Raw genomic sequence first — 26,530 nt, 5'->3', positions numbered from 1 at the left:
AATAAAATTTATGAATATAGAGGGCTAATTACCTTTATCTTGCAGTATAATGTATGTTAGCATATAAGACGACATTTACATATGGACTTTATAGCTCATAATTATTATTACTAATAGTATATAGTAACATCTATACATTATTAATGCAAAATAGATTCTGTTTTAAAACTCTCAATAGCCAGTATGTCAGTTTCCAAATACATATTCATATATTTGATCTCTGATTTTCAACCTGAGTGTTGAAGTACCCTTCAATGTGTAGAGAAAGGAACAAAATTACTCCCATCTCTCCCAAGTTCTTAATTTTAATTGAGCCTCTGGTCAGATACCAGTCTACTGGTACTTTAGGTTATGGGGTGCCTGGGGTATTACCTGGTTTATTTCAACTAAGAACACACATCATGCTGTATCTCCCAGGTACCCAGCAACGCAGCTGGAAATGCTATAGGAATGCAGGGGAAGCCGGGCGCGGTGGCTCAAGCCTGTAATCCCAGCACTTTGGGAGGCCGAGGCGGGCGGATCACGAGGTCAGGAGATCGAGACCATCCTGGCTAACACGGTGAAACCCCGTCTCTACTAAAAATACAAAAAGAAATTAGCCGGGCGTGGTGGCGGGCGCCTGTAGTCCCAGCTACTCGGGAGGCTGAGGCAGGAGAATGGCGTGAACCCGGGAGGCGGAGCTTGCAGTGAGCCGAGATCGCGCCACTGCACTCCAGTCTGGGCGACAGAGCGAGACTCCGTCTCAAAAAAAAAAAAAAAAAAAAAAGGAATGCAGGGGAACTATGTGTTCCCTTGTGGGTCTCTGCATCCTTCCCCTCTACCATTTCAGAACTGCATGAACTGAGCAGCTTCGCTCCTCGGACTACTAACTACTCTGACTGATACTTAATTTGTTGTTTTCTTCTAAGGCAATTACACCAGTAATTTCTGTCACCTAAATTTTTTTTTAAAGCTTGAAGAAGACAGCACTTTACTTTTCTTAGCACTGTGACAATGTCTGTAAGATCCATTTGCAAGCTGCACAAAGGCAAAAAGAGATCACTATTAAATGTTTATACCATATAGCCCAAAATGTGTATGTAACTTTATGTCCAAATGTGTTTATTATTTGATGAGCTTGTCTCAGTGCCAGCTGTCACTAAAAGAACCAGAAAAGAGGAAATAGTGGGTAGGATACAATTGAGGGCTTCACATTTAACGATTGTTCCTATCTGCTTTCAGAACAACTTTTCTCAAAGAGGATGTGGAGATTAGAAAATAACTGGCAAATTTATTCTTGTAAAATAGTTTCTTTTTTGTTTGTCTGTTTGATCACAAACAAGAGCATGGCATGTGAAATACCTTCTACCAGTGGTTACATAATTAAATAGTCAGCTATTCAAAAAAGTATGAAATATTGATTTGAAAGACACTTTTCACCAAGCACTGTTCTAGACATGAGAAAGATGGTAAAAAAGTAATGTAGACACATGTTCTGCTTTCATAGAGTTAACACTGTAATGGGATATACAGCTATGCAGCTGAACTTTGGACTAAGATGAACTTTCTACAGTATGCCCCATGCTGAATTTAAGTACTTTTGACCTGACTGAGCAGTATGTTTAGTTAAAACTCTGTGATATGGTTTGGATTCGTGTCTCCACCCAAATCTCATGTCGAATTGTAATCCTCAGTGTTGGAGGAGGGAGTTGGTGGGAGGTGACTAGATCATGGGGGTGGATTACCCCATTGCTGTCCTGTGATAGCGACTGAGTTCTCATGAGATCTGGTGTCTCTTTCTTCCTCCTGCTGCTGCCATATAAGACATACCTCCTTCCTGTTCGCTTTCCCCGTGATTGTAAGAACTGATGGCAATCCTACTCAAACTATTCGGAAAAATAGAGGAGGAAGGAATGCCTCCAAATTCATTCTAAAAGGCCAGTATTACCCTGATACCAAAACTAGACAAACATAAAAAAGGAAAACTACAGGCAAATATATCTGATAAGCATTGATGCAAAAATCCTCAACAAAATACTAGCAAACTGAATTCATAGACATATTGGAAAGGTCATTTATCATGACGAAGTGGGATTTATACCTATGATACAAGGATGGTTCAACATACATAAATCAGTGTTATACATCATATCACCAGAATGAAGGATAAAAACCATATGATTATTTCAATTGCTGCTGAAATAACGTTGGATAAAATTCAATATCCCTTTATGATAAAAAACCCTCCAAAAACTAGGTATAAAGGGAAAATATTTCAACATAATAAAATCCACTTATGACAGACCCACAGCTGGCATCATACTGAATGGAGAGAAACTGAAAGCCTTTCTTCTAAGATCTGAAACATGACAAAGATGCCCACTTTCAACTGTTATTCAACATAGTGCTGGAATTTCTATCTAAAGGAATCAGACAAGAGAAAGAAATAAAGGACATCCAAATTCGAAAGGAAGAAGTCAAATTACCCTTTCTTGGAAATGATATGATCTTATATTTGGAAAAACCTAAACTTCATAAGAAACATATTGGAGCTGATAAACATATTCAGTAAATTTGCAGGATACAAAATCAACATAGACAAATCAGTAGCATTTCTATATACCAACAGTGATCAATCTGAAAAAGAAATAAAAAACATAATCCCATTTACAATAGCCACAATTAAAATTAAATGCCTAGAAGTCATTTTAAACAAAGGGTGAAAGATCTCTGTAATGAAAACCAGAAAACAGTGATGAAAGAAATTGAAGAGGACACCAAAAACTGACATAGATTCCATGTTCATGGATTAGAAGCATCAATATTGTTAAAATATCCAGAGGCTGAGAAGGATAGTAGGGGGTTTGGGAGGTGGTAGGGATGGTTGATGGATACAAAAAAAAAAAAAAGAAAAATAGAAAGAATGAATGAAACCTAAGATTTGACAGCAAAACAGGATATCTGTAGTCAATATTAAATTCTATATTAAAAAATAACTAAAAGAGTTTAATTGGATTGTTTGTAATGCAAAGGAAAAATGCTTAAAGAGATGGGTACCCATTTTCCATCATATGATTATGACACATTGCATACCTGTATCAAAGTATCTCATGTATCCTATAAGTATATATGCTTACTATGGACACACAAAAATTAAAAATAAATCTTAAAGTGCATACAACAGTATCTGACGCATATCAAACAAGTTGTAAATTCCAGCTATTGTTTTTACTGTTATTACTTTGAAGTATAATGATTATAGATTTTTACTTATTTTCTTCTGTTAATAGATAAATAAGGCATAGTTTATGGTAAGTAAGAGAGACATGGATTTATACATTTATATCATCTCATGCAATGTGGCATTCTGAAAATGTGGTACTAAAATTTATAGGCAAATAATCTACCTGGGCCTCATATTTATTATTATTAGATAGACAATAATATTCATTAAGCAAGAGAAAACAACCATGCTGGAAAACAATTACAGATAATGAGATGATTAAGGACCTACTTATTTTGTGCCACCTGAGGCATTGTAGACAGTTTTAATAGTTGGATAGTGGGTCTTGAACTTAGGAGAAAAAGACTTAAGGTTTAAGAGTAGAAATACTAGCTCTACCCTTTTCCAGTTGTTTGAACTAGAACATGGTTATTCATTTCTGAATCTCAGTCTTATACTCTTAAAAACAGATGGAACCAATAACTAATGAGATACTATATGTGAAGTTGACTAGCACTGCACCTGCGGCTTTAGTTATATCCTTTGTCTTTCCATTTCATTCCTCCTCTTCTCTTTCCCATACCCTATAGTGTAACCATCACTGGCGTTAGAGACAAAAATAATATGTTTTAAATCCTGATTCTATCACTTATTAATAATGTGACCATTACTTAAACTCCAGGAAATTTTGTTCTATCAGCAACTATAAAGTAAGCATGTAACCATGTGTTGGTTTTTCCAGGATTAAGTAAAGATTTAATTATTGTTTATTATTTATTACTATGATTTTTGTAACATGCCAGGAAAATACAAGGTGATTGTACAATGGTAACTTTCTTTTTTGCTTTTTATCATTTCTATTTTCTATATGTATATTTTCTTATTTATTTTTAAATAAGAAATACTTTAAAATGTATTTTACATTTTAAATATTTGAGAAAATATAAAATACATACACTCTTCAGGATTCTACATAAGATCTTGATTTTAGTGTTTGTCTATTATATACTTTTGTGTGGGTTTTCTATTATTGATGCTGGCAAAACTTGTCCAAATGTGGCTTTCTACTAGTAAATGAAGGCAACATAAAATGTTATGCATGACTCACTTGGCTGACACACTTTCTCATTTGTTTAAATAAAAAGAAAAACCCTTCAGCGAGATTAAAATGTTGATTAGAGTGAAATATAAGGATTTCTGAATTCCCAATTTATGTGATCCGTTCTTCTAATCCTTTCTTTAAATGTCTCCAAGCTTTGAACACCATAAAATGTACTTTAAAAAGCAATCAATATCAAATAATTATTTTATTTTAATATTGATGAATAATATTTCTAATATCATATAAATCAGAAAAATTAGTTTTTTTTTAAATTCAGCAACTCATTTTGTTAAGCTTGTTATTTTTTTTCTTCACCTATAAAGCATACATAATATCCTCCCTTGGTTACCTCTTTGGATTAGTGGAATGATGAAATAATCCACATGTAATTTTAAAACCCATAAATTAGTAAGTTGTTGCTAGTAATACTCCAAGAAAATATGAAAATAGAAGCAATTAACACATTAAAAGTTAAGTTATTCTGTTGTATAGCTGATCAAATATCTGTTGTTATTAAATATATGTGATCCAGCAGAGTTTTTAATGCTTTTTTTAACTCTAAAAGTAAATTTTCCAGAAAAACTACCAGCTATGTGAGTTTTAGAATATTAAAGATATTCTGGGAAAAAGAAATGTGAATACTTGTTGAAAAATAAGATTTTGGCAGTTCGTTGTCAAAAAAAACCTTAAAATTCCAAAGTGTCTACCAGTTGTACAGTACTAAATCTATCCTTGTTTTTTTCAAAATGTTATCAATAACCATGCAGCTGGGAACTGCACAAGCTAAATTAAATCAACGTATTGGAAGAAAAGGAGTTGATGATGGCAGTAATCACTGAGTATTTAAGTAATGTAAAGGCTGAGAAGCAAATAAAAAGTGTTGGGGGGGGGCGGGAGAGAAAAAATAAATCATAGATGGCAGATAGTTTATAACTAGGGCAAGCCAGTAGCTTTAATGAACATTTTCTATAAAATAGCATGACAAGTGATGCTTAAAATGTTGTGCATACAATTAATTATTGCTGCTTCTCTTTTTTACCCAGTGGATAATATACTGAATTTGTAATTTTATTATTTCAAACTAATAGGTTTTGTACATAATTATGATAAATTCCTTTAAGGTTTTTCATGAGATGTCAGTACTAGTTATGATCAAGAGCTATAAAATGACTGCAATATAGGTTGGTTTCAAGTGTAATTTCTAAACTAGCCAATGTTTGTTTCAAGAATAATTGATTATTAAATTCTAAGGCAATTACTTCTTAACCATTAAAAATAAAATTATATATTCAAACTCAGGAAGCTACAGAAAGTCTTTTTTTTTTTTTTTGAGATGAGTCTCATTCTGTTGCTCAGGCTGGAGTGCAGTGGTGCAATCTTGGTTCACTTTAATCTCCACTTCCCAGGTTCAAGAGATTCTTCTGCCTCAGCCTCTTGAGTAGCTGGGACTACAGATGTATGCCACCATAACTGACTAATTTTTGTGTTTGTAGTAGAGACAGGGTTTCACTATGTTGGCCAGGCTGGTCTCAAAGTCCTAACTTCAAGTAATCCGCCTGCCTCCCAAAGTGCTGTTATTACAGGCGTGAGTCACTGCACCTTGTGGAGAAAAGATTTTTTAATTAAGAAATTTAATATCTCTCTACTAAAAAATACAAAAAACTAGCTGGGCGAGGTGGTGGGCACCTGTAGTCCCAGCTACACGGGAGGCTGAGGCAGGAGAATGGCGTAAACCTGGGAGGCGGAGCTTGCAGTGAGCTAAGATCCAGCCACTGCACTCCAGCCCGGGCGACAGAGCAAGACTCTGTCTCCAAAAAAAAAAAAAAAAAAAGAAAGAAAGTTAATATCAAAAGTAAACAATATATTTCTAAATAATATATAAGGAAATAAGTGAAGCACAAGAGAAACTAGAAAATATTTTTAATTAAATAATATTAAAAATGTAATCTCAAAGTTTCTATGGTACAACAAAGCAGTGCTTTGTAATAAATGTAGATAGATTTTAAACACTTTTAAACGCAAAGCAAACCCTAAATACATAGAAAAAATAAGAATAAAGAAAATTAAGAAATATGGTTCCATGAAAGAGCAATAAAATTGATAAACTCATAGCTGGATAGATCACAAATTACCAGTTTTATTAATAAAAAGAAGGAACATTATAAAAGATAGCATAGGCATTAAAATGATTATTAAAAAATTTGAAAACTAATTATTGGACAATGAATTTAACAACTTAGATGAAAAAAACATTCTTAAAAAACACAACATGCAAAACTGACACAATATTAAAGAGAAAATGAAAGTATCTCTGTGTCTCTTAAGGAAATTGAATGTGTTATAAAAGTCCTTTCAATAAAGTAAACTTGAGAGGCGCTTCAGGATGGCTGACTACAGGCATCTGGTACTAGCCTCCTCTTCAAAGACAAACCAAATAATGAATAGATAATAACACTTTGAGTACATCACTTAAGAAAAAAATGCTGGAATTCAACAAAGGAATGACAGGAAACACCTAAGGTGAAAAAGGAGAGGGAAATGGGCCAGCCTACTTGAGCTGTATTGGCTAGGAGACTGAAAAGGCTCCCCAGCGTGCAGAAAGGGTAAGTGAGTGACTCCCATGGCAGTCTACATTCCCACCGCAGACCCCTGCAATTTCAGCCATGGAAGAGCTGCTCAACTTACCATCCACAGAGGTTTTGAAACTAGGTGGAGCACTGCCTGAAGACTGTGCAACAGCACTACTCCAGAGAAGGAACACACATTCTTTTGAAATAACCGAATCAGACAAATATTAAGAGGAATAAAAAAGGAGGGGCAGTGTCTATGTGACATAAGGAACAACATAAAGCAACCAAATATTTAAATTGTCAGAGTCCCAGAAGGCAGAAGGGAAACTAAAGTGGGAGAAAAACTTACTAATTTTAACATATCTCAAGTCTAACAAGAGATTTAGACATTCAGATACAGGAAGCTCAGAGATCCCCAAACTGATATAATATAAAAAGTTGTTCTTTACAGCACATTGTAGTCAAACTATCAAAAGTGAAAGACAAAGTAAGAATTCTTTTTTAAATTCTACAAGAAAAAGTATCTAGTCACTTATACTGGAACCCCCATCAGATTATGTGAGTTTATCAGTAGAAAATGTATAGACCAGGGGAGAACTAAATAATGTATTGAAAGCGCTGAAAGATGAAAACTGCCCGCATGGGATACTATACCCAGCAAAACTACTTTTTATAAATGAAGGACAAATAAAGTTTTTCTCTGACTACAGACTAGTCAGAGACTAGACTGGGACCCACAAGAAATGCTTGAGGGATCTGTACATGTAGAAGTAAAAGGATTATATCTATATCACAAAAACACATGAAAGTCTAAAAGCCACTGGGGCAAAAACAAAAAACCTCAAATGAGGAAGAGAAAGAACTCAGATGTTACCAGCACAGAAAAACACCAAACCAAAAAAATAAACAATAAAAAAGAAAGGAACAAAAGGACAAACAACTAGGGATGAAGAAAACAACCAGGTGTCAATTAATGAAATGGTAAGAATAAGTCCTCACATATCAATAAGAACCTTGAATATAAATGGATTAAGCTGCCCACTTCGAAGATATAGACTGACTGAATGGATCAAAGAAAATAATATGACCCAACTATATGCTGCCTATAAGACACTCATCATACCTGCAAAAGCACATGTAGAATAAAATCAAAGGGATGAAAAAAGATATTCCATGCTGAGAGAAACCGAAAGTGAGTAGGAGTAGCTACGCTTATATCAGATAAAACAGATTTTAAGTCAGAAACAGTAAAAAGAGACAAAGAAGGTCATACATAATCTTAAAGACATTAGTTCAGCAAGAGGATACAATTCTAACCATACATGAACCCAACACTGGAGCATCCAGATACATAAAGCAAATATTACATCTAAAGGGAGCGATAGACTCTAGTACTATATTTATTTGGGGACTTCACCACACAACTCTCAGAATTAGATCATTTAGACAGAAAATTAACAAAGAAATACTGGATTTAAACTGCCCCAAAGGACCTAACACGTAGTTACAGAGCATTTCATTTAACAGCTACATAATTTCATCAGCACATGGAACATTCTTCAGATAGTTTACATTTTAGAAGACAAAACAAGTCTCAACAAATTTTTGAAAATCAAAATCACAAGTATCTTTTCAGACCACAATATAATAAAACATCAATAGCAAGAGGCCATCAATAACAAGACACCAATAACAAGAGGAACTTTGGAAACTATATGAATATATGTAAATTAAACAACATCTTCCTATATGACCATTGGGTCAAGGAAAAAATAAGGGAGAAAATTTTTTAAACATTTTTGAAACAAATGAAAACCAAACTACAACATACCAAACCCAATGGGATACAGCAAAAAGCAGCATTTAGAGTAATGTTTATAGCAATAAATACCTACATCAAAAAAGTAGAAAGATTTTATATAATCTTACCGTTCTTCTCAAGAAACTACAAAGCAAGAAAAAAACAAAGCCAAAGTTAATAGAAGGAAAGAAATAGTAAAGACCAGAGCAGAACTAAATGCAAAAGAGACTAAGAAACAACCCAAGTTATCAACAAATGAAAAGTTGGTGTTTTTAAAAAAATTACATAAAATCGATAAACCGCTAGCTATACTAACCAAAAAATAAAGACTCAAACAAACAATATCAGAAATTGAAAATGAGACATTATAACTGATGCCACAGAAATACAAAAGATTATCAGGGACTATTATGAACAACTATACACTAACAAACTGAAAAAAAAAAAAACTACAGGGAATTGATAAATTCCTGGATATATACAACCTACCCAGATTAAATCAAGAAGAAACAGATAACCTGAACAGAATTATGAGTAATGATACTGAATCAGCATTAAAAGTGTCCCGACAAATAAAAGTCCAGCATCAGATGCCTTCACTGCCAAATTCAACCAAACTTCCAAAGAAGAACTAACACCAATTCTCCTCAAAGTATTTTTGAAAACATATAGAGGATGGAATTCTCCCTAACTTAATTCTAAGAGGCCAGCATTACCCTGATACCAAAACCAGACAAAAATACAACAGCAGCAAAAATTACAGGCTAATATTCCTGATCAACATAGACACAAAAATCCTCAATAAAATATGAGAAAACCAAATCCAGCAGCACATCAAAAAGATAATACAATATGATCATGTAGAATTTATGCCAGGGATACAAGGATGGTTTGACCTATGCAAATCAATAAACATGATACATCACAACAACAGAATGAAGGACATAAATCATATGAACATATCAACATGCCCAGAGAAAGCATTTGACAAAATTCAACATTGTTTCACATTAAAAAATATCAAGGAACTACAAGAAACATACTTCAACATAATTAAGGTTATATATGATAAATCCACTGCTAACATCATATTGAATGGGGAAAAGCTGAAAGTCTCTCATTTCAGGACTCAAACAACATAAAGATGCCCATTCTCATTACTTCAACACAGCACTGAAAATCCTAGCTGGAGCAATCAGGCAAGAAAATAAAAGGCATCTGAATTGGAAAATGGGAAGTCAAATTGTCCCTCTTTGCAGGTGACAAAAATGTCATATCTAGAAAAATCTAAAGACTCCACCAAAAAACTCCTAGATTTGATAAACAAATTTGGTAAGGTTTCATGATACAAAAATCAACATAGAAAACTCAGTACTGTTTCTCATAGAGGGGAGGGACACATACTGGGTCCTGTCAGAGAGTGAAGGGTAGGAGGAAGGAGAGGATCAGGAAAAATAACCTATGTAACCAACCTGCACATACACCCCTAAACTTAAAAGCTAAAAATAAAATTAAAAACAAGCTTAAGAAACAAAATTTAGTATTGTTTCTATATACCTTAATGAAATAGCTGAGAAAAAATACCAAGAAAGCAATTCCATTTACAATCAATACACATATACAAATACCTAGGGATAAATTCAACTAAAGAGATGAAAGGTATCTACAAGAAAAACTGCGAAACTCTGAAAAATGTAAGTAGTTGAAGAGGACACAAATGGAAAGACACCCTGTACTCATGGATCAGAGGAATTAACGTTATTAAAATGGCAATACTAACAATGAAAGCTACAGATTTAGTACACTCCCTATCAAAATACCAATATCATTTTTCCCAGAAATAGAACTATCTTGAAATTTGTATGGAACCAAAAAAGAGTCCAAATAGCCAAAGAAATCCTGACCAAAACCAACAAAGCTTGAAGGAGCTTATTGACTTCAAAATATATTATATATCTATAGTAACCAAAAAAGCTTAGTGTTGATATAAAAACAGACACATAGACCAATGTAACAGAATAGAGAAACCAAAAATAAATTCACATATCTACAGTGAACTGATTTTTGACAAAGGTGCCAAAAACATACAGCGTGGAAAGGACACCCTCTTCAGTAAATGTTGTGGGAAAATTGGATATCCATATGCAGAAAAAAAAATTAGACCCATATATCTCACCATATACAGAAATCAACTCAAGATGGATTAAAGACTTAAACATAAGATCTGAGTTATATAAAACCACTAGAAGAAATAAGAGAAAACACTTTATGACATTGGTCTAGGCAAAGATTCTATGGCTAAAATATCAAAAGCACAGGTGACAATCCAAAATTATACAAATATACAGATTATATTAAAGTAAAAATCTTCTACACAGCTAAGAAAACAGAGTGGGGAGACAATCTGTTGAATGGGAGAAAATATTTGCAAACTATTCATCCAACAAAGAACTAATATTCAGAGTATAAGAAGGACCCAACGTCTCAACAGGAATCAGAACAAGTTATCTCATCAGAAATGGGTAAAGGACACGAACAGGCATTTCTTAAAAGAAGACATACAAGTGGCCAACAGGTATACACAAAATGTTCAACATCAGTAATTATTAGGGAAATGCAAATCAAAACCACAATAAGATATTGTATTATTCCAGTTAGAATGACTATTACTTACAAGACAAAAATAACGGATGCCAGTGAGGAGGTGCAGAAAAAGGAACTCTTATGCACTGTTGGTGGGAATGTAAATTAGTACATCCAGTAAGGAAAGCAGTAAGTATGCAGATTTCTTAAAAACTATTCATAGAACTTTCATATAATCCAGCAATCCTGCTACTGGGTATTTATCCAAAAAAGAGTAATGAATATGTCAAAAAGATAACTCCATCCTCATGTTTATTGCAGCACAATTCATAACAGCAAATATATAGATTCAACATAAGTGTTGAAGAAAATGTGATATATACACACAGTGTCCACAAAAAGACTAAAATTATGTCATTTGCAGCAACATGAATGAAACTGGAAGTCATTATGTTAAGTGAAATAAGCCAGGGATAGAGAAAACAAATATCACATATTTTCACTCATTTATGGGAGCTAGAAAAAGTTGATCTTACAAAGGTAGATAGTAAAATGATAGATACCAGAGGTTGACCAGGATGTGTGAGTTTGTGGAGTGGAGGTGAAGAGAGGATGGTTAATGGGTACAAGCATACAGTTAGGTAAAATATATTTTAATGTTCAATATCAGAGGAGGAGACTATAGTTAACACCTATGTATTTTATCTTTTAAAATAGCTAAAAGAGAGGATTTGAAATGTTCCCAACATGCAAAAATGATATTCGAGGTGATGAATACCCTAAAGACCATGACTTGATCGTTACACATTATATGCATGTAACAAAATATCACGTGTACCTCATAAATATGTGCAAATGTTATGTATCAATGAAAAACTAAAACATCTATATTTAAAAACATAAAATTAAAGCAAATGTCATGTCCTTATGGCTTCAATGAAACCTCTGCCAAACATTCAAGAAGAAAATACTAATATCACGTGAACTCTTCCAAAAAACAATAGGAAGGAGCCCTCCTAAACTCATTTTATGAAATCAGCGTCACCCCTGAGTATCCTAATTTGAAAATCCAAACTCCAAAATTCTCCAAAGTTTTAATCTTTTTGAGCACCAACATGATGCTCAACAGAGCTGTTCATTGGAACATTTTGGATTTCAGATTTTTGGATTAAGGATGCTTAACCTAAGGATAATGCAAATATTCCAAAATCTGAAAATATTTGAAAGTCAAAACACTTCTGGTTGCAAGCATTTCACAGTAGGGATACTCAACCTGTACCAAAATACAACAAAGATGTAGTTTAAAACATACACCAATTAATATAGATACAAATTATTTAGCAGATATTAGCCAACAAATACAATAGTATTAAAATGCTTACTATACTGTGAACAATCAACATTAATCTGAGTAATTTGGGATTGGTTTTACATTTGAAAATCAACCATTGCATTTTACCATAAAAAGAGAATAAAACACAAAAACTGTTCTCATTTCAATATATGCTAAAAAAATTAACAAAATTTAACAGATAAAAAACTCTCAGCAAACTGAAAAATAAAAGGAGACTTCCTCAACCTAATATCAGGCAGCTATAAAAGGCCTACAGCTAAATAATAAATATTTGAACATTGAAAAAGGAAGTGATGTACATTTCTACCACTTCTATTCTGCACTGCACTGGAGCTCTTCTCCAATGAAATCAAGAAAGGAAAACAATAAAAACAGATAGATAGATTCAAAACCAATAACGATATAAAAGGAAGAAGTAAACCACTTATATTTGCAAATGTCATGATTAGTTACGTAGCAAATCCTGAGGAATCTACAACAAAACTATGGGATTAATATATTTATTTAATGAGGTTGCATGATAGAAGGCTAATAGATACCAGCAGCAAACAAAATGAAGAAAATTCCATTTAAAATATTGTCCTTACATATAAAATGTCTTTGAATACATTTAATAATAGATATGCAAAACTTCTGCATTAAAACATACAAAACATTGCTGCACTGAATTAAACACCATCTATGTAAATATCTAACTAACGAGTTTTATAAGATTCATGGGTTGGAAAACTCAATATTGGTAAAACATCAACTTTACACAAACTGATCCATATATTCAATACAAATTCAATGTAAATCCAAATGCTAGAAGAGTTTTTATAGAAATTGACAAGCTAAACCTATGCTTTATGTGGAAATGCAAGATCAAAAATAACCAAAGTTATCTTGAAAAAGAAACCAAAGTTATCTTGAAAAAGAAACCAAAGTTATCTTGAAAAAGAAACCAAAGTTGGAAGATTACCTCATGACATAATGAGGTAATATAAAGCTACACTAATTAAGACAGTGCAGTACTGGCATAAGTATTGGCACAAAAGTTTGATGTAACTAAATAGAAAGTTAAAACATATATACACTTTTATATACTGTCATACATAGATAAATATTTATATAGTATCATTTGACTTATGAACAGGGCATCAAATTAACTAAAGGGAGAAAGAAAAAGTTTTTCTTTCAACACTTTGTGCTCTAAAAAGATGTATATTCATGGTGAAGAAAAGAAAAAGGTAAGTTTGACTCCTACCTTACATTAAGCAAAACAATTGTTTAGATATAGAATGCAGACTAAAAGATAAAAGCAATGAGAAAAGAAGAAGGAAATATTTTTGTGACTTGGGAGACAAGCTTTTTCACCAATTCACAGAAAGCAATAACTTTTGAATAAAATGTATAATAATAAATCAAACTTTGTCAAAAAAATGGACTCATTAAAAATATCAGTTAGAAAATCAATGTGTAAGTGCTGGAGAGCAAAGAAAACAATCAACAGAGTGAAGAGACAACCTACTGACTAGGAAAAATATTTACAAACATACATCTGATAAGGGATTAATATCCAAAATACATAAAGATCTCAACTGCATTGTAAGAATAAAAATAAGCCACTTAGAAAAATAGGTGAAGGACCTGAACATATATTTCTCAAGAAAAGACATGCAAATAGCCAAGAGATTTATGAAAAAAATGTTCAACATCACTGGTCATCAGAGAAACGCAAATTAAGACAACAATGAGATATCATTTCATACCTGTTGAATTGGTTTTGATCAAAAACAAAATATGACAAGTGTTTTTGAGGATGTAGTTAAAATAAAACACTAATGCCCTGTTGGTAGGAATGAAAATTAGTATAGGTATTAATAAAAATAGTAGGGAAGTTCCTTGAAAAATTAAAAATAGAATTATATGATCCAGCCATCTCAATACTGGGTATATATACAAAGGAAATGAAATCACTATATCAAAGGATATCTGCCCTCTGGTGTTGATTTCAGCATTATTCACAACAGCTAAGATGTGGAATAAACCTAAGTGTCCATCAACAGATTAATGAAAAAAGAAAATATATATTTACACAATGGAATACTATTCAGCCCTAAGAAAGAAGAAAATTCTGTCATTTGTAACAACATGGATAAGCCTGGAGAACATCATGTTAAGTGAAATAAGACAAACACAGGAAGACAAATACGGTATGGCGTATTCTCACTTATATACGAAATCTACAAATGCTGAATTCATAGAAGCAAAGAGTGGTGGTTACCAGGCGCTAGAAGTGGGGTGGAGGTTAAGGAAGATTGGTCAAAGGATAAAACGTTTCAGTTATACGGAAGGACCAAGTTCAAGAGATCTATTTTACAACATGATGACTATAGTTAATAACAATGTATTGTATACTTGAAAACTGTTTAAGAGAGTAGATTTTAAGTGTTCTCACCACAAAAAAATAAGTATTCAAGGTGATGCATATATTAATTATATTTAATTAATAATTATATTTGATTTAGCCATTCCACAATGTATCCATATTTCAAAACATATTGTATACAATAAACATATACAACTTTTATTTGTCAATTAAAAAATTAATATTTTTAAAAATTAGTCAGATGTGCTGGTACATACCTGTAGTCCAAGCTACTGAGGAGGCTGGGGTGAAAATTACTTGAGCCTAGGAAGTCAAGGCAGCAGTGAGCTGTGATCGCACCACTGCACTCCAACCTGGGGTACAGAGTGACACCTTGTCTCAAAGAAAGTATTAATTAATGAATTATGAAAGAAAATAAATGTGCAAACCACAGCCGGAAAAAACATTCACAAAGCAAGTATATGACCAAAATCTTGTCTGCAGAATTTATAAGGAGCTCTAGAACTCAATTATAATACAAGCCACTGAATTGAAAAAAAAATAGTGGGCAAAAGATTTGATAGGCACTTAAAAAAAGAGCAAGAGTGGGAGAAAGAGACAGACATGAGTTCACATAAAGCACAGAGAAAATACTTAATATTATTTTATAAAGTAAAACTACAATGAGATATAACACAATGTATCTCATACCATATATAAAAAATAATTTGAATAGACCTATCATAAGGGCCTAACTGTAAATCCTGTAGAAGAAAACAGGAGAAAATCTTATGACTTTGGGTTTGGCAAAGAGAATTTAAATAGGATACAAAAAGTAAAACTTTAAAAGGAAGCATTTAGTAAATTGGACTTCATCAAAATGTACACTTTTAGTCTTCCACAGTCACTATTATGAAATACAAACAGCAAGCCACACCAGGAGTAAATACTCCTAAAACCTATGCCTGACAATGGGGCTTGTATTTAGAACAGAAAGAGAGCTCTAACAATTCAGTAAAAAGAAGGCAACCCATTAAAGCAAATATATGAATCATTTCCTCACTCAAAATCAAATAATATGATGTTTAATACAAAATTGGCAGAGGTTAAGAAAATGAATAAGCAACCCATAAAAATCAGAAAGCCTTTTTATTAGCTTTCTGTTGTTTGATGGATGCAACGATCATCGCAGTTCTCTATGGATCCTAATTATTCTTGTATTTTCATCTAACCCATAAACTCTCTGTTTCTTTCAAAATAACATTCTTTTTGGTCATTTCTGCACATCTCTTTTATTCATCAGGTGTTTTTAAAAGATTTCGGGTACCTTTTTACTGCCAATATTCCATGCATTTCCTATCCCTACGAGTTGATAAGTGTAGGTAAATAGTGGGGTATTCTTTGTAATTTTAAGTTATTTTGCTAAGAAGCCCCTTCCCTGAATCACCTGACTGTGGGCTCAGTGTATGCTGGGCTGTGTGTGGCCAGGCACGTGGGCAGCACAGAGTGACATGAGCAGACTGCCTGTAAGCAGACACTATGGTCAAAATACAACGGACTGAAATTCAGACATGAACACTTTATGCATCTTAGACACAAATACACACTCTGCAAAAAGAGAAGGAATATTTTATATTTCGAAAAGTCACAAACAACGCAGTAATCCCTTTTCCTCTTTCAAATCAACAGTTTTTTCCAAGTAACATTTCCTCTGCGTGCCTTCCTAGTTTCATGTCTATGTCTATAGTCTACTCAGCCTGCCTCTGTCCTGCTGATGTTAGTAAGCTTTTATCATCTACCCTGGAGATCCAGCTTCTTCAGCATTGAATTGCAGGTGCCTCATATTGTGTCATAAACACGGGGTAAGATTGATTCAAATGCAGCTTTTATTCCCTCTGTAGCATATTTAATAAAGAAGTTATTTAATTTGAATATAATTTAAATTATTTTAAATAAATAAAAAAGAGGGAAAACAGACAAACAGGGTCATAGCATAGTAAGTTCAACTTTTAACATAATCTACTTGACTGAGAGAATGGTACTCCTTCCTGGGAACTAAGAAGAGTGCTCTCAGGAGAGGATAAGGTGCTACCTGATGTCTTTCTGCCCCCACCAATTCCAACACCATTGACAAGAAATTCACAAATTTTGTCTCCTTCTATTCACATTTTCACAATTTCTCAAGAGCAAACAGTCTATGCTATGATCATGTGTTTACCTAATTCACACAATTTATATATGCAGGTCTTGTCTCCTCAAGTTAAATTGAAAGGTGGAGATTTTACATTACATAGACTACATGATAGTTTTACACCTCAAAAAAAAAAGTATTAAGTAAAAGTCTTTTGAATTAATAATGCTAAATATAGATTGTATTTGTATGGAAAAACCAATTGGAATATTTTCAAGTCATCTCATATGTACTAACGTTTTTACAGTTGTACTATGATTTTACTTCTTTATACTCTTCTCTTTACAGAGAAGAGTATATGGTTCTGCTCAAACCATGAAGGCTTATATTGCCTTTATGAAGTAACGTCATATTTTTGTCTAATTGTCCATTGTCATATTTGATGTGTCATTCAATATTAGGTGCATTCTAATAACTATTACACGTTGATAAAATATAAATTTTCATTTCAAAATAAAATGAATTAAAGATGAACATTTTCTAGCATTTGAGAATAATATTTTGTAATAAAAACAAAATGTCTTTTAGGCAAAAAAGAAGGGTATTATAGAGATAATTTTCATTCAGAGTCATAAGTGGAAGTCACCACAATATATTGTCAAATTTTTGTAAGAAAATTATATAGAGAACTCCAGGCATCGCTTTGAAAACAGGCCTTTCATAGTCTAGAATAGCAGAATTTTGCTAAAATTAGGCAAACACTACTCAACATTCAGACTTGTAGACAAAGAATAATATACTTTATGTTTCCTAACTCTAGAGAAAATAGATGAGTCGTACTTAAGAACAATTTCAACAATTTGCGTATATCCAAGGTCTGGAATGTATTAGAACAATGTAGTAGGGGATTACTGTGGATAAATAATAATTTTAATATTGAAATACTAAAAATATTATTTAAGCTACCAAATGCAGAATCATTATAGCATAGGAATGGATGGATTTAACAAAGCTGCCAATGATAAAAATAAAAATGTTTTGAGTTATACAGTTATTTAGAAATCTAAGTTCAAGTATATCTATGATTTACATTTAAATTCCCCTTTCAGTTTAATGTTTCAGAAAAGTGCATAGACTATGTTATTCAGATATGAGTGTGAATTCCTGTTTGGCCACTTATTACCTGTGTGATTATTATGAACTAAATGTTTGTGTCCCTGCAAAATTGATATGTTGGTATCGTAACCCTAAATGTGACGGTGTTAGGAGGTGGGAATTTTTGGAAAGTGAATGGATCATGAGGGAGAGCCCTCATTAATGGGATTAGCATCCTATAAGAAGAGACACGGAAGCTTGCTCTCTCTCTCTGCTCTCTCCTCCATGTGAGAATATGAGAAGTCTGCAAACCAGGAAATGGCTCTCACCGGAAAAGGGATCTGCCAGCACTTTGATCTTGAACTTTATAGCCTCTAGAAATGTAAGAAATAAATGTTTATCGAACCACTCAGTCCATAGTCTTATTCCCATAGGAGTCTGAACTAAGATAGAAATCCTGAACAGTTTCCTCAACTTCTCTAAGCTTCAATTTCCATATACACTTACTTTCTTTAGGACTTATGTATAAGAAAACCAGGGAGTAAATTTAGCCCAGCACTTTAATTATGATGATATTTATTTATAATTCATAGCCTATAATTACACTGCAAATTCAGCCAAAAGTTCCTCTGGAAAACAAAATTATTTTAAATAAAAAATAAAGCATACAGCAAAAGGAAATGGTATTTGCAATGTCATTTGTAATTACAACAATTATAATTAATTGGGGTAAAAACTTAATATTATAATTCCAAAGTTGTATATAATTTTTATTTTGATGATTAACTGACATGCATTATATAGCCAGTTTAAATTGAATACTGAAGTAATGGATATCTAGCCAAATATCTTAATTCATTAATTAGGAAATACATATATATGAAGACAATCATTTTTTATATATATAGTGAAATATAACAGATATAAAACATATGTGCTAACCATTCATCTTTAAAAATATAATAGTGTCAATAATTTTAATAATCCTAGATTGCTACAACTTAATAGAATTCCCCCATTTTCTGCTTTTATATTAAAATTGATACTGTAATTATATTCTTGCAAATGCCTCCTGATGTTCATTTATTTAAGATTTTCTTGAATACTTTTCTAAGACTAAAAATACTTGATCATAGCTATGCATATTTTCCTGCATATTTTCCAAATTGCATAGGTAAGTCTACATTGTCTTCAAAAGTTTTTATATCAATACAAATTTTTACATCCCCCATAGCCATATGTAAGAATTCCCATTGCTACATCTCTTCACCATCACTGAGTACTCTCCAGATACTCTACTTTCTGTTGAATGTAAAACTATATTGCATTATGGTTTTAATTAGCATTTCTCAGATTACTAATGAGATTTGGCATATTTTCATAGATAGATAGATAGATAGATAGATAGATCACTTACATTCTTTCTTCCATAAAATGGCTGTTTATGTCTTTTGTATGTTACATTTTTGTTTTATATTTGTCTTGACTTTTCTATCCTTTTTTTCTTTTTTTATTCTATTTGATTTAGACACATTCTCATTTCTGTGTCATTGTTTTCCTCTCAGTTTTCTAACTCATTATTGAAAGATAGCTTTGTTGGGTATAAAGGTCTGGATTGGTAGTTCTATTTCCTAGAATTTTGAATGTATTATTCCAATGTATTCTGGCTTTCTTTGTGATTCCTTTGTATATAATCTGTTCTTTCTTTCTTGCTAAATTTAATATTTTCTCTTAGTCTTAATAGCTGGCATTCTTAACTGCAATTCTTTTAATTTTATTCTTTTTTTATTGTGACCACCTTTGCTGTATCCCAGACGTTTTGATAGGTTGTGTCACTATTATCATTCAGTTCAAAAAATTTTTAAATTTCCAACTTGATTTCAGTGTTGATCTAACAATCATTCAAGAGCAGGTTATTTAATTTCCTTGTATTTGCATGGTACTTAGGGTTCCTTTTGGAGGTGATTTCTAATTGTATTGCACTGTGGTTTGAGGGAGTACTTGATATACTTTTGATTTCCTTAAATTTATTGAATCTTATTTTGTGACCAATCATATGGTCTATCTTGGAGCATGTTCTGTGTGCTGATGAATAGAATGTATATTCTACAGTTATTGGGTAGAATGTTCTGTAAATTATGTTAAGTCCCTTTGTTTTAGGGTAAAGTTTAAGTTCATTCTTTCTTTGTTGACTGTCTTGATGACCTGTCTAATGCTGTCAGTGAAGTATTGAAATCCCCCACTATTATCATGTTGCTCTCTATCTCATTTCTTAGGTCTAGTAGTAATCGTTTTATAAATTTGGGAGCTCCAGTGTTAGGTAAATATGTAGTTAGAATTGTGATATTTCCCTATTGGACTAGATCTTTTATCATTTTATAATGTCCCTCTTTGACTTTTTTACTGTTGTTACTTTAAAGTCTGTTTTGTCTGATATAAGAATAGCTACTCCTGCTCACTTTTGGTGTTCAAGTGCATGGAATATCCTTCTCCACCCCTTTACCTGAAGTTTATGTGATTCCTTATATGTCAGGTGAGTCTCTTGAAGACAGCAGATACTTGGTTCGTGAATACTTATCCATGCTGCCATTCTGTATCTTTTAAATGGAACATTCAGGCCAGTTATATTCAGTTAGTTGTTGCCTGAATACCTTTTTTTTTTTTTCTTATTATAAGTCCTGTGAAATTTATGCTCTGAGAAGGTTCTGTTTTACTATATTTCAAGGAGTTGTTTCAAGATTTAAAACTCGTTTTATCAGTTCTTGTGGTACTGGCTTGGTAGTGGAGAATTCTCTCCGAATTTCTCTAAAATGACTGTATCTTTCCATTTACGAAGCTAAGTTTAGCTAGATACAAAGTTATTGGCTGATATTTGTTTTGTCTAAGGAGGCTAAAGATAGGACCCAGTTACTTCTAGCTTGTAGGGTTTCTGCTGAGAAATCTGCTGTTAATCTGACATTCTCAAACAGTGTCTCATTTCATTTCGTGGAGCTCTGTTCAGAGCAATATTAAATTTTCTCTAAATTATTTGTAAATATTTCTTAAGCTGTCCTTTATATGTTCCATCTTCTTTTATCTCTACACAGCTTTATACATAACTTCATAGGTATATATTGTGGTTCAATAATTTTTAATTAATCATAAAATTTAACATATGCTCATCTATTTACTTTTTATTTCAATTATTATTTTTTAATTTCTAAAAGTTTTTTAATTCATTGTTAAATCTTTTAAGCAATTTTTGGTAGCCTTTTTATTCATAACTATTTTATTTCAAGTTCATTACTTATTTTAAAATTAATTTATAATTATTTTTCTTTTATCTTTTATATTTTTTCCAAAATTCTCAAGTTTGTTTCTATATTCACTCATATTGATTTTTACATGTTTTTAATTCTTATATTTGATTTCATTTTGAATAAGCATCAGCTCATGGATCTTTATTTGAAGAAGTTTTCATCATATTTTCATCAGAAAATATGATGTGTACCAAAGAACATTTTAATTTAATTCTTAGATATTTTACTTCTTAGATAGAGGTCTTCTAACCTTGTGGATACTACAAATTAAAACCTCAAGTGAGATAGACCTTCATTACAAAATCTTAGGAGAGACTATTTTAACTTACAACTTGGAGCTAAAACATAGATACACAATTTTTATTTTGGGGTTTTTGCTCATAGTTGCATTTTCATTCCTTTACACGTAATTTTTCTTTGCAGACACAATCCTTCATTATTTAATCTAATGAATTACTTGTAAGAGATTAAACACTTATTCTTACGTTTTAAAAAAAGTTTTTTGGGTTTTTCTTTTCTCCTAACACTATGTTGGTTTTTAAATTTCTTTTCTTTGTTTGTTTCTTAGGTTTTCCTTAATATTGAGAGAGTTTAGCAGCAAGACATTTAAAATTATATTTTTTATAATTTATCTAGAAACTAGATGTTTTCAAGCATAATATTCTGTAAGCAGAAGTCAGTTATGTCATATTGTCATTATTTGAGATTTTTGATAAGATACCACAATTTAGTTATAAATTTGAATTAATATTTGACATTGTTTTCTGTTCTGAAGATTTTTAAAGAGAAGCAACTATTATTATAAGTGGTGCAGTCTTCTCTCTAAAACCAATTTTTAGATAAAACTGACATTATTTATCTAATTTAAGACTGAACTAAATAAGACTGTCTTTCTACCCTGCAACCATTCAAAGGCATAGCACTGACATCTAATAGGAAACATTTAGTCATTTGTTTTACAGAAAGACATTGGGCTTCTCTATGATATTGAAATGAATGTGAAAAGTAAGGCAAAAGCATGCTTTAAGTAGGAAATTGAAAGAGAAATTATTTTCTTTCAAATATTCCCACTAATTGGGGCTCAAATAAGGCTATGTGAGGCAAACTTTTCTAAAGTAGGGTAGAAAGAAGGAGAAATGAGAATTTTCATTTTATGTGTAACTGACTAAAAAATAGTTTAAAGATGAAGATTAGAAACTACAGCTGGGTAAAATAAAAAAACAATTTTTAGATATCTTCTAAAATATATTCAAATTTTAATTTGAGTAGAAATGTATTCAAGTTAAAGGAAAATAATCGACTACCATTTTAAGCATCTTCATTTTTTATTTCGTTCTGCTGACTTATAACTAAGAGCTGCCTTAGCAGATTGAAATTTGTGTTATGTCATTCATAAACAAACGCATTCTGAATGTGCATCACATGTTTTACATTTGCTTAGTTTTGTTTTATTTTGAGACACAGTCTCGCTCTGTCGCTCAGGCTGGAGTGCAATGGCATGATCTCGGCACACTGCAACCTCCGCCTCCCGGGTTCAAGTGATTCTCCTGCCTCAGCCCCCCAAGTAGTGGGGTAACAGGCACCCACCACTGTGCCCAGCAAATTTTTGTATTTTATTTTTTAGTAGAGACAGAGTTTCACCATGTTCACCAGGCTGGTCTCAGACACCTGACCTCAGGTGATTCAACCTCCTATAGTCTCCCAAAGTTCTGGGATTGCAGGCATGATCCACCACGCCGGGCCCACACTTTTAAAATTTAAAATGTTACTTTCTCAATTCTTGTGTCACCATCTTCTAAGAAAAAAACATGTTTTTTATGTTATGTGCGATTTACAGATATTTTTCTGTCACAGTGAAAAACCTAAAAGACAATTTTCATTTTAATATTAACTTTCTAGTTTATATCTGAAATTGCTTTTGATGAGGAATGACTCTGAAGAGCTATGAAATAATGGTTAACATTTAATGCAGTATCTGATTACTGAGAAAACGCAGTTGAATTTCTTCATTTTATGCATGAAGTATTGACAACTACAGTCCATGCTGAGTGCAACTGATTTCAGTGACAAAACCTCAGCAAAATATCATATCCCAGCTATATTGCCTGCCAGTGGTGGTATGTTTCACAACTGTTTGTGCCGAGAATTGGTATTTTCTCATCGACATTTCCTACTGTCTTATCGTTTGCTCATTTTCAGCTACAAAATATTGATTATGTAATCAAAAATACAGTTTTGATTATTTTCAGGGCTACTGACATACACCTTTAAGGAAGTTGGAGATATAGTGGTGAATATTGCTAGCAAAATCCCAGTGCCCATAGAGGTAACTATGTAGACTATGCCTGAGAACATGGGTTTCTAAGCTTAGATTTTATTTTTTATTTTTTATTTTTATTTTTTTTTTTGAGACGGAGTCTCGCTCTGTCGCCCAGGCTGGAGTGCAGTGGCCAGATCTCAGCTCACTGCAAGCTCCGCCTCCCGGGTTCACGCCATTCTCCTGCCTCAGCCTCCCGAGTAGCTGGGACTACAGGCGCCCGCCACCTTGCCCGGCTAGTTTTTTGTATTTTTTAGTAGAGACGGTGTTTCACCGTGTTAGCCAGGATGGTCTTGATCTCCTGACCTCGTGATCCACCCGTCTCGGCCTCCCAAAGTGCTGGGATTACAGGCTTGAGCCACCGCGCCCGGCAGCTTAGATTTTAAAGGAACTTCATTATATGGTTGAATTAAAAATCCCTGAAAACAACTGGGTCAGTGTATTTAGTTGTTTTAAAATTAAAAGAAACTATGCAAGGTTTTACTATCTATGTTTCTTAAAAAATTACATTTTCAGTCTCTGAGTGGATTTTAAAAGTCATTTTGATTCAGGAATTAAATCTAGTATTAATTCATATGATGTGGACATCCATGAAACTTCCCCAATGTAACTGAACACAGATTTTCAACGATCATGGAGTGATATAAAATACCTGTGAATTATGTCAACTCATCCAAGTTTTCCATCTTTTAATTAACCCAGAATAATGTTGACATATATACAGTTGGATAATTGTGTGTGTGTGTGTGTGTGTGTGTGTGTGTGTGTGTGTGAACATACTCAAGCAAATGCTTTATAAATGTAGCTGTGTGTTCTTACACAGTTCTTACAGACACACACAGCTATATTTATAAGGTATTTGCTTGAGTATGTTCATGGCATATACATATGGAGGCATGCACATACATGAAATATCATTGTTCATGAGGGAATTGTAAGTTAAAAAGTATTGAGAGCAATTTACCAGTAATAGAGAAGCTATTCTTAAATTTCAGAAAGAGCATTTTTAAAAATTTACCAAGGTAAAACATAATTAATAATTAAATTTGAGTTCAGAACCAGTCATGGGCAGAGCTGCTGAGCCCTCCAGGTTTCCAAACCGAGCTTATGGAAGATTATGCCCTAGAAGCACAGGCAATACAAAGGCAGCTGGAACATTGCCAATATTGTATTGCAGAATGTAGAAAGCTCTGTTCCTTGTCATATTGAAGTCATCAGTCCTGCTCTATTTGTCTGAAAGAGTAAATATTCTCTAGAAGAAGAAACCACCATCTAGAATCCCACATACAGTGCCCAGCTTTTAATCTTAAATTTTGAGCCATGCCAAGAAAAAAAGCTCCTAAACCACGGATTAATAAGTAAACTTAGCAAAGATGCTGAATACGAGGTCAGCATACAAAATTCAATTATAATTCCACATGCTAGCAAAAAATAAAGAACACAAATTTTACAAGGGGATGATTTTTGTTAGTATCAAAAGAACTTTGGTACCTAGCAATAATTCTAAAAACAGTTGTACAAGAACTCTAAAATGAAAACTCCAAAACATTATTGAGGACATCAAAAAGATTTCAGAGAATGGAAAGATAGATACTGTTAATAAATTCCAAGACTCAATAATTTAAAGACATACTTTTTTCCAGATTAATCTATGGAATCGATCCAAAACTCTATCAAAATGTAAACAAATTTGTACTATTTGTGTGGGTGTGTCTGTGTATATAAACTTACTGGCTGCTTAAAATTAATTTGGGAAAATCACAAAAGGCTAAATAGAATCAAGAAAATCTTAAAGGAGAGTAAAGCTAGGGAAATTTTACAGTAGATTTCTGGAAAAATAACCTACAGTAATTAAGACAATGCCATATGGAAAAGAAAACTATTGGAATGAATCCAAAAGTGCAGACCCACCCATACAGGTAATTTGATTTGTGAGAAATGTCATACCACAATACTGGGAGGAAAGGGACAGTTTTACAAATAAATGTGTTGGGGCAACTAGATAGCCATATAGATACAATTTGATTTTGCCTTCAAGCACAGACCATTCACAAAAATCAATTCTAGATTGACTGCAGATCTTATTATAAAATGTAACTACATAAAACTGTGGGAAAAACAGGAAATAGCTTTATATTATTGAGGTAAGCAAAGATTTCTTAAATAGGACACTGAAGTTGCTAACAGTGATGGTAAAATTCAATAAATTAATAAAACTATTAAAGTTAAGAACCTATGTATATCAAACAAATATTGTAAAGACATTGAACAAACAAGAATGGGGGAAGCTGTCTGTTGAACCTATAGCTAACAAAGTCCCATATCCAGAATATATAAATATGTACACATCATTCTTTTCACTTTTTAATTTTTTTCTTTGTTTGAGACTGGGTCTCTCTCTGTCATTCAGGCTGGAGTGCAGTGGTACAATCACAGCTCACTGCAGCCTCGAACTCCTGGGGCTCAAGCAATCCTCCTGCCTCAGACTCCTAATATCTGGGGCTACAGGCTTGCACCACCACACCTGTCTAACATGTTTCATTTTTTTGTAGAGATGAGGTCTCATTATGTTGCCCAGGCTGGTCTCAAACTCCTGGGCTCAAGTTATTTCCCATCCCAGCCTCCCAAAATGCTGGGAGTATAAGCATGAGCCATTTCACCTGGCCAACATATACAAATCAATAACATAAAGATTAACAGAGCAATAGGAAAAAATAGACAAACCA

The 26,530-nt window shown here is 32.9% G+C and overlaps 1 long non-coding RNA gene across 2 annotated transcripts in view; it reads right to left on the bottom strand.

Moving 5' to 3' along the window:
* Positions 1-26,530, bottom strand: part of LOC144336126 (uncharacterized) — a 105,647-nt gene that overhangs the window by 12,568 nt on the left and 66,549 nt on the right. The window lies entirely within an intron of this gene.

The sequence above is a fragment of the Macaca mulatta genome, chromosome 17 (assembly GCF_049350105.2).
Source record: "Macaca mulatta isolate MMU2019108-1 chromosome 17, T2T-MMU8v2.0, whole genome shotgun sequence".
NCBI classification, from domain to species: domain Eukaryota; kingdom Metazoa; phylum Chordata; class Mammalia; order Primates; family Cercopithecidae; genus Macaca; species Macaca mulatta.
Note: the sequence above shows the minus strand (reverse complement) of the source record. Positions and strands in the feature narration are given on the sequence as shown.